The sequence below is a fragment of the Crotalus tigris genome, unplaced genomic scaffold, assembly GCF_016545835.1.
Source record: "Crotalus tigris isolate CLP2741 ecotype Arizona unplaced genomic scaffold, ASM1654583v1 scf7180000023742.128080, whole genome shotgun sequence".
In the NCBI taxonomy this organism is placed as follows: Eukaryota; Metazoa; Chordata; class Lepidosauria; order Squamata; family Viperidae; genus Crotalus; species Crotalus tigris.
In genome coordinates this window covers 87,806-100,000 of record NW_024100152.1, presented here as the reverse complement: position 1 = coordinate 100,000, position 12,195 = coordinate 87,806, and the positions used below count along the sequence as shown (strand labels likewise).

General features: G+C 43.4%; 1 long non-coding RNA gene across 1 annotated transcript in view; it reads right to left on the bottom strand.

Moving 5' to 3' along the window:
- LOC120298096 overlaps positions 1-12,195 on the bottom strand; it is a 122,107-nt gene that overhangs the window by 26,444 nt on the left and 83,468 nt on the right. Inside the window, exon 2 of the long non-coding RNA XR_005553948.1 lies at positions 9,396-9,485. This is a non-coding gene — a long non-coding RNA (uncharacterized LOC120298096). The remainder of the gene's footprint in view (positions 1-9,395; positions 9,486-12,195) is intronic.

The following is a 12,195-nucleotide window of genomic DNA, read 5'->3' as shown; positions in this document are numbered from 1 at the left end:
AATAGAAGAAAAGGGAGGAGCACAGCTAAGGAAAAGGGGGAAAAAAATGGCGGACTGCGTTGTTTGGCAACCCCCGTGAAATGGTCGTTCGACCCCAAATGGGGTCCCGACCCACAGGTTGAGAACTGCTGTCTTAGTTGCTCTTCTCTGCACTTGTTCCAAAGTCTCAACATCTTTTTTTGTAATGTGGTGGCCAAAACTGACTGCAGTACTCCAGATGTGGCCTTACTAAGGCTTTGTAAAGCAGTCCTAAATGCATCACGTGATTTTGATTCTATGCCTCTGTTTATACAACCCACAAAAGTGATTGTATACGCTTTTTTGGCTGCTTGCAAGATTCTGTAATTGTGAGCCCATTTCAACAAAAGTAGGTTTAGCCTTCCTGTAGAGATGATTTCATGGTCAGGTTCTGCCTCGTGAAGCTGACATCAATCTTGTAAATCTGGTCATGCTAGCTTTCCTCCTCCTCCTTATACTCCAGTGACTCTGTCTGAATGAGTTCTGGATGTTATCCAGATGTTCTGGACTTTAAAAATGCTTTATTGCTTTTTCCCTGGGCAACGGAGGCTGAATATCTCCATCAAGGTCATATTTCTGATTCTCTACAGAGATCCAAGGTAGAGCTCAAGCCCTAATCCTGCCTGAGCAGAGGGTTGGACTAGAAGACCTCCAAGATCCCTTCCAACTCTCCTATTCTATTCTATCCTGTTCTGTTGTTCCGTTCCATTCTGTTCCATTTCTTATTCTATTCTATTCTATTCTATTCTATTCTATTCTATTCTATTCTATTCTATTCTATTCTATTCCATTCCATATATTCTATTCTATTCTATTCTATTCTATTCTATTCTGTTCTGTTCTGTTCTGTTCTGTTCTATTCTATTCCATTCCATTCCATTCTATTCTATTGTATTCTATTCTATTCCATATATTCTATTCTGTTCTGTTCTATTCTATTCTATTCTATTCTATTCTATTCTATTCTATTCTATTCTATTCTATTCTATTCTATTCTGTTCTGTTCTGTTCTGTTCTGTTCTGTTCTATTCTATTCCATTCCATTCCATTCCTATTCTATTGTATTCTATTCTATTCCATTCCATATATTCTATTCTATTCTATTCTATTCTATTCTGTTCTATTCTATTCTATTCTATTCTATTCTATTCTATTCTATTCTATTCTATTCTATTCTATTCTATTCTATTCTATTCCATTCCATTCCATTCTATTTTCTATTCTATTCTATTCTATCCCTTTTGATTCTCCAATCCCTGACTGGAGATCCGAGCAGAACCTCATGAGATGCAAATTGCTCGTTTTCCCCCTCCCAGGAATCAATTGTCCCTTATTCTATAAAGCTTCTCTGTACTTCTTACCGATTTTTTTTGTGTTGCTTGTTCTTTCTCTCCTTTTTCAACAGCAAGATTAATTCATAACCTTGTCCCCTCCCACACCGTCCCCCCAGGAGGTTCGGGCGAGAACAATAAAATTAGAAGATGACAACATAGCCCATTAATCTTCTAATTCAGTCTGCAAAAGGTACATCGTCCCAGTAATTCAATCACACTGACTTAAGAAGGGCTGTTCAACTCCTGCCAGGAGAGAGGGAGAGAAAAAAATCAATTTTTCTGAACTGTGGACAGTACCAGCAGGATCAGAGATGGGCAGCCTGTATCCCACACCACACCTGGCCCACGGAGACCCTATTGCAGGGGTCCCCAACCTTGGCAACTGTAAGGCCTGTGGACTTCAACTCCCAGAATTCCCCAGCCAGCATGGCTGGCTGGGGAATTCTGGGAGTTGAAGTCCACAAGTCTTAAAAGTTGCCATGTTTGGGGACTTCTGCCCTGTTATGTAGCTCTCAAAACATCTCCTCACCGTGAATGTGTAATTTCTCTCTATTGGAATAGAATAGAATAGAATAGAATAGAATAGAAAACATGGAATGGAATGGAAGAATAGAATAGAATAGAATAGAATAGAATAGAATAGAAATAGAATAGAAATAGAATAGAATATATGAAATGGAATGGAAGAATAGAATAGAATAGAATATATGAAATGGAATGGAAGAATACAATAGAATAGAATAGAATAGAATAGAATAGAATAGAATAGAATAGAATAGAAATAGAATAGAATATATGAAATGGAATGGAAGAATAGAATAGAATAGAATAGAATAGAATAGAATAGAATAGGGCTTGAAGGGACTTTGGAGGTCTTCTAGTCCAGCCTCCTGTTCAAGCAGGAAAACTATACCATCTCGGACAAGTGACTGTCTAGTCTCTTCTTAAAAACCTCCAGTGATGGAGTGCCCATGATTTCTGGTGGCAAGCTGTTCCACTGGTTAATTGTCCTCACTATTAGGGAGTTTCTCCTTAATTTCAGGTTGCTTCTCTCCTTGATCAGTTTCCAACCTATTCCCCAAAGCCCCTGAAGGCAGAACAAGAAGCAACGGATGGAAACTCACCAAGGAGAGAAGCAACCTGGAACTAAGGAGAAACTTCCTGACAGTGAGGACAATTAACCAGTGGAACAACCTGCCTTCAGAAGCGGTGAATGCGCCAACACTGGAAGTTTTTACGAAGAGACTGGACAGCCATTTGTCTGAAATGGTGTAGGGTTCCCAGCTTGAGCAAGGGGATGGACTAGAAGACCTCCAGAGTCCCTTCCAACTCTATACTATTCTGAATCTACACAGGTTTGTAGACTTTGGGAGTGTTGTTTATCTTCTCTGCAGAGAATAATAAGAAGAAAAAAGACTTTAAAAAAAGAAATGAGTTTGCAATCTGTAAGGTGATCCTGGAATGGATCAGTCTTGGGGCTGAGGAGAGGATGGGCCTCTTTTGATGGAGCACCGTCGCCCTTCGGATTTGACAGATCCCCTGGAGCCGCTACATCAAAGCCCGAGGATTTACAAAGCCTTTGCACCTTTGTGAATTTCTCTCTTGCAGCGGACACCGACCTTGATGTATTTTGCCAGGTTTTTCTCTGCTGCTGAATCAGCCAACGATCAAGGGGAGACTTCACTCAACAGCCTGAGGGCTTGGTCTTAAAAAGTGTTTTGTGTATGGGTGTGTGTGTGGGTGTGTGTGTGTGTTTCCCAGCTGGAAGAATCCAAAGCTCATTTGTTCCTTTTGCTTCCATCCTGGCTAAAGAACCAGGCTGTCAATCAGCCCAGGAATAATATGATTATTCATCTAACTTTTAACGAAAACGTCGGAGCCAATGTCTTATCAGAGAGTCTGGTAAGAATTGGGAGAATTGGATATACAGGTAGTCCTCGGCTTTGTGACCACAAGGGAAGTCCGAAATTCCTGTCCCTAAGCGGGACCGTTGCTAAGTGGCTTTTGCCCCGTTTTACGACCTTGCTTGCCACAGCCGTTAAGAGAATCACTGCAGTTGTCAAATTAGTCACACGGTTGTTAAGTGAATCTGGGACCACTGCAAGCACGTCATAAATACGAGTCAGTTGCCAAATGTCTGAATTCTGATCACCTGATCCCAGGATGCTGCAGCGGTTGTAAGTGTGAAAAATGGTCATAAGTCCCTTTTTCCAGTGCCGTGGTAACTTTGAATAGTCAGTAAATGGATGGCTGTAACTTGAGGACTACCTGTACAGCAGCGGTTCTCAACCTATGGGTCGCGATCCCCATTTGGGGTCAATCGACCATTTTTCGGGGGTCGCCAAAGGTGGCGATCTGCCATTTTCTCCCCTCCGGGGGCGCCGCCGCACATGTGCGCTGCGCATGGGGGCACCGCCGCACATGCACCCCGCACATGGGGCGCACCGCGCATGGGGTGCACCACTCATGCGCACCGCGCATGGGCGGCACCACGCATGCGCACCACACATGGGGGCCCTGCCCCCATGCTCGCCGCGCCGCGCATGCACATAACGTTTGTGTGACGGGGGTCGCCGTCACACAAACGTTGAGAACCACTGCTGTACAGCATAAGATGTGCTGAAGTCACCATTATACTATGAAAACCTTTGGGCAACCTATGAACATCTGTATCTTTAATCGCTATATGAGTTTTAGCCATTTGTGCCCAAAGGGGGGAACACATGACCTCATGAGGGTCACGTTTGTGAGTTTTGAGCTTTGGCTGCCTGCAAACAACAATCACCCACAGACTCTGAGGGGGATACAGAATAAAAGAATCACAGAGGTGGAGGGGACCTTGGAGGTCATCTAGTCCAACCCCCTGCTCAGGCAGGAAACCCTACACCATTCCGGACAAATGGCTGTCCAGTGTCTTCTTAAAAACTTCCAGTGTTGGAGCATTCACCGCTTCTGGAGGCAGGTGGTTCCACTGGTTAATTGTTCCCACTGTCAGGAAGTTTCTCCTTAGTTCCAGGTTGCTTCTCTCCTTGAGGAGTTTCCATCCGTTGCTCCTTGTCCGGCCTTCAGCGGCTTTGGAGAAGAGCTTGACTCCCTCTTCTTTGGGGCAGCCCCTGAGATATTGGAAGACTGTTATCATGTCCCCCCTTGTCCTTCTCTTCATTAAACCAGACATGTCCAATTCCAGCAATCGTTCCTTATATGTTTTAGCCTCCAGTCCCCTGATCCTCTTTGTTGCTCTTCTCTGCACTCTTTCCAGAGTCTCAACTTATCCTCCTGTGCAGAATAAAGTTGTGTTACTTCAATCACACCCGGGCGTGTGCAGTTGGGCTTCAATGCCCCGGACAAGGACTCAGTGTTGAGCTGAACCAGGGGTCTTCAAACTTGGCCCTTTGATGACTTGTGGACTTCAACTCCCAGAATTCCTCAGCCAGCATGCCTGGCTGAGGAATTCTGGGAGTTGAATTCCACAAGTCATCAAAGGGCCAAGTTTGAAGACCCCTGAACTAGACCATCAAGATGACCCACATCCACAAGATAACGCGTGAACGAAGCAGATAAAATCTGGCCAAGACTTTATGGGGGATTGTGCAAGATTTCACCAATCTCTCACGAGACGCCCCAGTTTGCAATAATTCACTCATTGTAATTATTTTATCCGAACGACATCCACGCTCAATTGTGTGTGGCAGAAGCCGACACACGAACAGGTTGCTGATTTTCATCTTAATCAGCTTTATGGAAAATAATCGCCCTGCTACAATTGAATCAGCCTGTTTTTTGTTTTTGTTTTTTTAAGTTGATTACGCTGCCAGTTTGAGCTCTGAGCCTGACGATACGAGCTGCGGGGAGAGATCAGTAAATTTGTCGCAGAAATTATGTGTGGTTCTAGACATCACGAACCCAAAAAGTTTCTTAGAGGTTTTAAGCTGAGATGGGTGAAAATTGTTCCGATGCTTTGTTCCCGCCACAAGAATTTGTGAATTGACAGTTTTCTTAGTAAACTGAATTATATATATTTCAACATTAAGAAAACCAAAATCATGGCATCCGGCCCTCTCAATTCCTGGCAAATAGATGGGGAAGAAATGGAGGTGGTGACAGATTTTATTTTTCTGGGCTCAAAGATCACCTCAGATGGGGACTGCAGCCAAGAAATTAAAAGACGCTTGCTCCTGGGGAGAAAGCTATGGCAAATCTAAACAGCATTCTAAAAAGCAGAGACATCACCCTGCCAACAAAAGTGCGTATAGTCCAGGCCATGGTTTTCCCAGTTGCAATGTATGGCTGTGAAAGTTGGACCATAAGAAAGGCCGAGCGCCAAAGCATGGAGGCCTTTGAACTATGGTGCTGGAGAAGACTCCTGCGAGTCCCTTGGACGGCAAGGCGTTCAAACCGGTCAGTCCTAGAAGAGATCAACCCCGACTGCTCTTTAGAAGGCCAGATCCTGAAGTTGAAACTCAAATACTCTGGCCACCTAATGAGAAGGAAGGATTGCTGGGAAAGATGGAGGCCAAGAGAAGAAGGGGACGACAGAGAATGAGATGGCTGGATGGAGTCACTGAAGCAGGAGGCGTGAGCTTAAATGGACTCCAGAAGATGGTAGAGGACAGGAAGACCTGGAGGAACATTGTCCATGGGGTCGCGAGGGGTCGGACATGACTTCGCAATTAACAACAACAACAACTATATATATATATATATATGTATACATGTATGTATGTATGTATGTATGTATGTATGTATGTATGCATGTATGTATGTATACATATATGTAGGTCTTTGGTTGTTCGGGTTTTCTCCCGCGTAAAATTGGAAGTGTCTTGGCGACGTTTCGACGAAGTCCCAGTGTGTCTTGGCGACGTTTCGACGAAGTCCCATTCGTCATCTTCAGGTGTTTTCAGCTTCGTGCTTTGAGCAGCTGCTCGAAGCACGAAGCTGAAAACACCAGCCTGAAGGTGACGAATGGGACTTCGTCGAAACGTCGCCAAGACACTTCCAATTTTACGCGGGAGAAAACCCGAACAACCAAAGACCTACATACAAATACCCGCGAAAACCTCAGAAAACACTATATATTATATATATATATATATATATATATATATATATATATATATACACACACACACACACACACACACACACACACACACACATACATACATATACATATATACATATATATATATATATATGTATATATAAATCTCTCTAAGGTCCTTCCTATAAAGGGACTGGACCTTGGGTGATGTCACCAATCATTCCTTAGATGTTCCTCACCTCTAAAACCTTTCCAGTCAGGACCCCAAAAACCAAGAAAGACATGCAGCATTATTTCTTGCTTGTTTCTCACCTACAGAGTGAAAGCTGTCCAAATTAAAGCAACTATAGTGGTGGCCAAAATTGTGGAAACTTTTGGGGGAAAAGTGTATTTTTGAGGTTTGATGGCTAATACCAGCCCTTTTGTTTTGGAGCAGTACCATAAAGTTATATATCAATGGAAAGATCATTTAATCAAGAATGTAATGCAACATAGTTTGTTCAATTATCTGTACTGTATTCTATGAAAAGTTATAGCTAAAGAATCAGAAAAAGGAAGCACAACTTGCTTAGGTTGATCTCAGGTAGCTTTGCTTCCTCTGATTGTAGCCAATGAGCATGAGTGTTTAGACCAGCGGTTCTCAACCTGTGGGTCGGGACCCCATTTGGGGTCGAACGACCATTTCACGGGGGTCGCCAAACAACGCAGTCCGCCATTTTTTCCCCCCTTTTCCTTAGCTGTGCTACTCCCTTTTATTCTATTGGCTTTTGAAAGCCAATAGAACAGTCTCTCTTGAATAGAGTCTCATTCTATTGGCTTTCCAAAGCCAATAGGAATTGTCCAGGCTGTCTCTGCCCTGCTGAGCCCGCCAAAAGTCCCAGTCTGCAAACGGTGCTGCACCAGTTGAGTAGTCCTTGACTTACGACCCGTTGAGTAGTCCTCGACTTACGACCGGTTGGGGGTCGCAGCATTAAAAAGGTTGAGAACCACTGGTTTAGAGAGCCAATCAGGTGTCCTCTTGTTTTGGCCATGAGCCAATCAGATCACGGTAGGATCCAGTGATTGATGTCCTGTATTGAAGCCGAGAGGAGGACATTTGTCAGGGTGTTCTGTGATGGCTATCAAGTCGGTTGGGGTTTTTTTGTGTTCTTTCATTGAGTGAGCTTGTAAAACGTTAATAAAATTAAGGTCGTGGTGCAAAGAGTTGACTGGTTGCCCAGAAAGCGATGTAAAATAGTATTGTTAAGTGAACGAGGCTACAGTTACAAAGAAATGAGAAGAAAAATAGGTGGAAACTTAACCAACGGTGGCATTTCTACTGTACGCTTTCCCCAAAAGGTTTCCACCATTTTGGCCAGTTCTGTACTTGCATTGTGAAAGATACACTCTGGGAACCGTTAAGGAGGAGCTGTCTTCGCCCGCTTTCTCTCACACAAACTGTCTGAGCTTTGCTGTCTCTCGGTCCTCTGGAATGCAGCCCCTCCCTCCTGAGGAATCCAGACCACATTCCACCACAGCCCATCAAACAGGTTCCACATAGATTTCTGCATCTCAGAAACCTACTGATTGGATCAAAGCAGTGGGTTGCATTTTTAAACCCAGTCCATTATTTTCTCTCTTTCCCAACTGACAAAAGCCATAATACACGCGGTCCTCGATTTACAACCGTTCATTTAGTGACCGTTCGAAGTTACGACGGCACTGAGAAAAGTAAGTTTTTCGCACTTACGACCGTTGCAGCTATCCCCATGGTCACGCGATCGAAATTCGGACACCGGGCAACTGGCATCTATTTATGCCTGGGGTCACGTGATCACCTTCTGGGACCTTTTGACAAGCATGGACAATGGGGGAGAAGGCAGACTTGTTTAACGACCACACGAATCACTTAACTAGTTTGTAAAATGGGGCAAAATTCACTTAACAACGGTCTTGCTTAGCCATTGAAATTTTTGGCTCCATTGCCGTCGTAAGTTGAGGACTTCCTGTACCTTCTTAAGCAGGAGGCAGAGATCAAACTCTGCTTGTCCATTCTGTTCTATTCTATTCTATTCTATTCTATTCTATTTTCTATTCTCTATTTTCTATTCTATCTTCTCTTCTAGTCTATATTCTGTTCTATTCTATATTCTATCCTATTCTATTTTCTATTCTATTTTCTGTTTTCCCTCTTCTCTTCTCTTCTCTTCTCTTCTCTTCTCTTCTCTTCTCTTCTCCTCTCCTCTCCTCTTCTCTTCTCTTCTATCCCTGTGGAAGAGGCTAAAAGATCCAGGGTAGATCTCAAGGCATAGTCCTGCCTGAGCAGGGGGCTGGACTAGAAGACCTCCAAGGTCCCTTCCAGCTCTATTCTATTCTATTCTATTCTATTCTATTCTATATTATTCCTTATTTCCATTCTCTTCTCTTCCCTTCCCTTCCATTCCATTCTATTCCATTCCATATTTTCTATTCTATTCTATTCTGTTCTGTTCTGTTCTGTTCTGTTCTGTTCTGTTCTACTCTACTCTACTCTACTCTACTCCATTCCATTCCATTCCATTCTATTCTATCCCTCTGGATGAGCTGTTTTCCTCCCACAGAATCTTCATAGAAACCATGAATGATCATATGACAAGAGATGCTGTAATGGACCCAGCCCTGAGCAAAGGGGCTGGATGACATGACCTCAAGGGTCCCTTTCAACCTTGTGATTCTCCGATCCCTGACTGGAGATCCGAGCAGAACCTCATGAGATGCAAATTGCTCATTTTTCCCCTCCCAGGAGTCAATTGTCCCTTATTCTATAAAGCTTCTCTGTACTTCTTACCGATTTTGTGTGTCTGTCTTGCTTTTTCAACATCAGCCAAGGAGGTCAAGGCAAGGGACCTGACCCCTGTGCTCTCCGGTGAGTCCATGCCAGGTTGGGGTTGACTCACCTGTACAGGTGTAGCTGGAGCAAACAAAGTCCCGCCTGCCCCTTTGGTCCCACCCTCTCCCTGAAGACCCCATCGGGCACTTACCACTTTGGGCAGCACGGAAGCGATGGCGTCCTTGATGACTTCCCGGAGGCTGGAGGTCTCAATCACCGAACCCAAGCTCAACAGGACTTCCTGGAGGAAGAAAAATTCTCCGTCAGCAAAGACGTTCCCTCAAGAAGGACTAGCACCGCTTTATAAAACCCTAGTGGGACCACACCTAGAGTACCGCAGCCAGTTTTGGTCACCATATCACAAAAAAGAGGTTCAGAGTCTGGAGAAAATTCAGAGAAGAGCAACTAAGATGATCCAAGGCCTGGAGACCAAAACATACGAAGAACAGCTGCAGGACTTGGGTTTGGCTAGTTTAAAGAAAAGAAGAAATAGGGGAGACATGATAGCAGCGTTCCAGTATTTGAGGGGCTGCCACAAAGAAGAGGAGGGGGTCAAATTATTCTCCAAAGCACCAGAGGGAAGGACGAGAAACAATGGTTGGAAACGAACAGAGAGAGAAGCAACCTGGAATTAAGGAGAAACTTCCTAACAGTGAGGACAATCAACCAGTGGAACGACTTGCCACCAGAAATCATGGGTGCTCCATTGCTGGAAGTTTTTAAGAAGAGACTGGACATTCACTTATCTGAAATGGTAAAGGATAGTCCTCCTGCTTGAACAGGGGGCTGGACTAGAAGACCTCCAAGGTCCCTTCCAGCTTCTATTCTATTCTATTCTATTCTATTCTATTCTATTCTATTCTATTCTATTCTATTCTATTCTTTAATTCTATTCTATCCCATAATTCTATTCTATTCTATTCTATTTCTATTCTATTCCATCCCATAATTCTATTTCTATTCTATTCTATCCCATAATTCTATTCTATTCTATTCTATTCTATTCCATCCCATAATTCTATTCTATTCTATTCTATTCTATTCTATTCTACTCTATTCTGTAATTCTATTCTATTCATTTTCTATATTCTGTTCTGTATTTCTATTCTATTCTATTATCAGAATAGAACTGGAAGGGACCTTGGAGGTCATCTAGTCCAACCCCATGCTCAGAGCAGGGAACCCTATACCATTTCAGACAAGTGGCTGTCCAGTCTCTTCTTGAAAACCTCCAGTGATGGAACACCCACAACTTCTGGTGGCAAGCTGTTCCACTGGACCACTGTCCTCACTGTCAGGAAGTTTCTCCTTAATTCCAGGTGGCTTCTCTCCTTGATTAATTTCAAGGAGATAGGGGATAGGGAAAAAAAAAACCTTTACTAGTCTAATAAAAAGGATTAAGGGAGTGACCAGGATAGCAGTTTTCCAATTTGAGGGCTTGCCATAGAGAAAGGCGGGGTCAACCTCTTCTCCAAAGCACCTGAAGGCAGGACAAGAAGCGATAAAGGATAAAATATATTAATAACAGTTGCAGGTATGTCCAGTTTGATGAAAAGAAGAACTAGGGGTGACAGGAGAGCAGTGTTCCAATATCTGAGGAGCTGCCCCAAATAAGAGGGGGTCAATTTGTTTTCCAAAGCGCCTGAAGGCGGGACAAGAAGCAACGGATGGAAACTAACCAAGGAGAGAAGCAACCTGGAACTAAGGAGAAACTTCCTGACAGTGAGAACAAATTAACCAGTTGAATGGAAGTTGCCTCCAGAAGTTGTGGGTGCTCCATCACCGGAGGTTTTTTTTACAAAAGAGACGGGATAGCCACTTTCCAGGGACGGCATAATGTCTCCTGTCCTGTGCAGAAGCTTGGACCACTAGATGATCTCTGAGGTCCTTCAAGCCTTAGGATCCTTTGATTCCTCACCTGTCACGTTGAGAGCAAAGCCATGGATGACAAATGCAGATAGGTTAAAAACAAAAAAAAATGAAATGGTTCTGAGTGAACGGTTGGCGAGCAACAAACGGAGAATTCTCTCTCAATATCCAAGAGCACCATCAGCTTAAGCCTGCATTTTAAGACAATCCTTGACGTTCTCATTTAACAACGAGATCCTTGCTAAAGTAGCCAAGTGTTTGCAATCTCCGATACTCGTTTAGGTTTTCTTGTAAATGGAGCACAGCTCGTCTGATTCTCCGTGCATTTTTTTTTTTTTTTTGCAGAAAAAGGAGATGCAACAGGTGTGAATTGATGTTTTTTTTCTGGGAAATCAAATCTTTAAGAACGATTTTTTTTTTCAAATGCTCAGGGGAACGGAGGAGGATGTCTCTCTCTCTCTCTTTTTCTCTCTCTCTCTCATCTCAATTTCTCTCTCTCTCCCTCCCTGCCTCTTTCTCTTCTTCTTCCTCTCTCTTTCTCTCTCCTCTCAATTTCTCTCCCCCTCTTTCTCTCTCTCTTTTTCTCCCTCTTTCTCTCTCCTCTCAATTTCTCTCTCCCTCTCTCTCTCTCTTCTCAATTTCTCTCTCCTCTCTCTTTCTCTTCTTTTCCCTCTTTCTCTCTCCTCCCTCTCTTTTCTCCTTCTCTCTATTTCTCTCTCCTCTTTCTTTCTCTCTCTCAATTTCTTCCTCTCTGTGTCTCTTTCTCTTCTCCCTTTATCTCTCCTCTCAATTTCTCTCTCTCCTTCTCTATTTCTCTCTCTCTCTCTCTCATCTCAATTTCTCCCTCTCTCTGTCTCTTTCTCTTCTTCTCACTCTTTCTCCTCTCAATTTCTCTCTCCTTCTCTCTTTCTCTCTCTCCTCTCTTTCTCTCTCTCTTTCTCTCTTTCTCTCTCATCTCAATTTCTCCCTCTCTGTCTCTTTCTCTTCTTCTTCCTCTTTCTCTCTCCTCTCAATTTCTCTCTCTCTCTGTCTTTCTCCTCAATTTCTCTCTCCTCTCTATTTCTCTCTCTATCCTTCTCTTT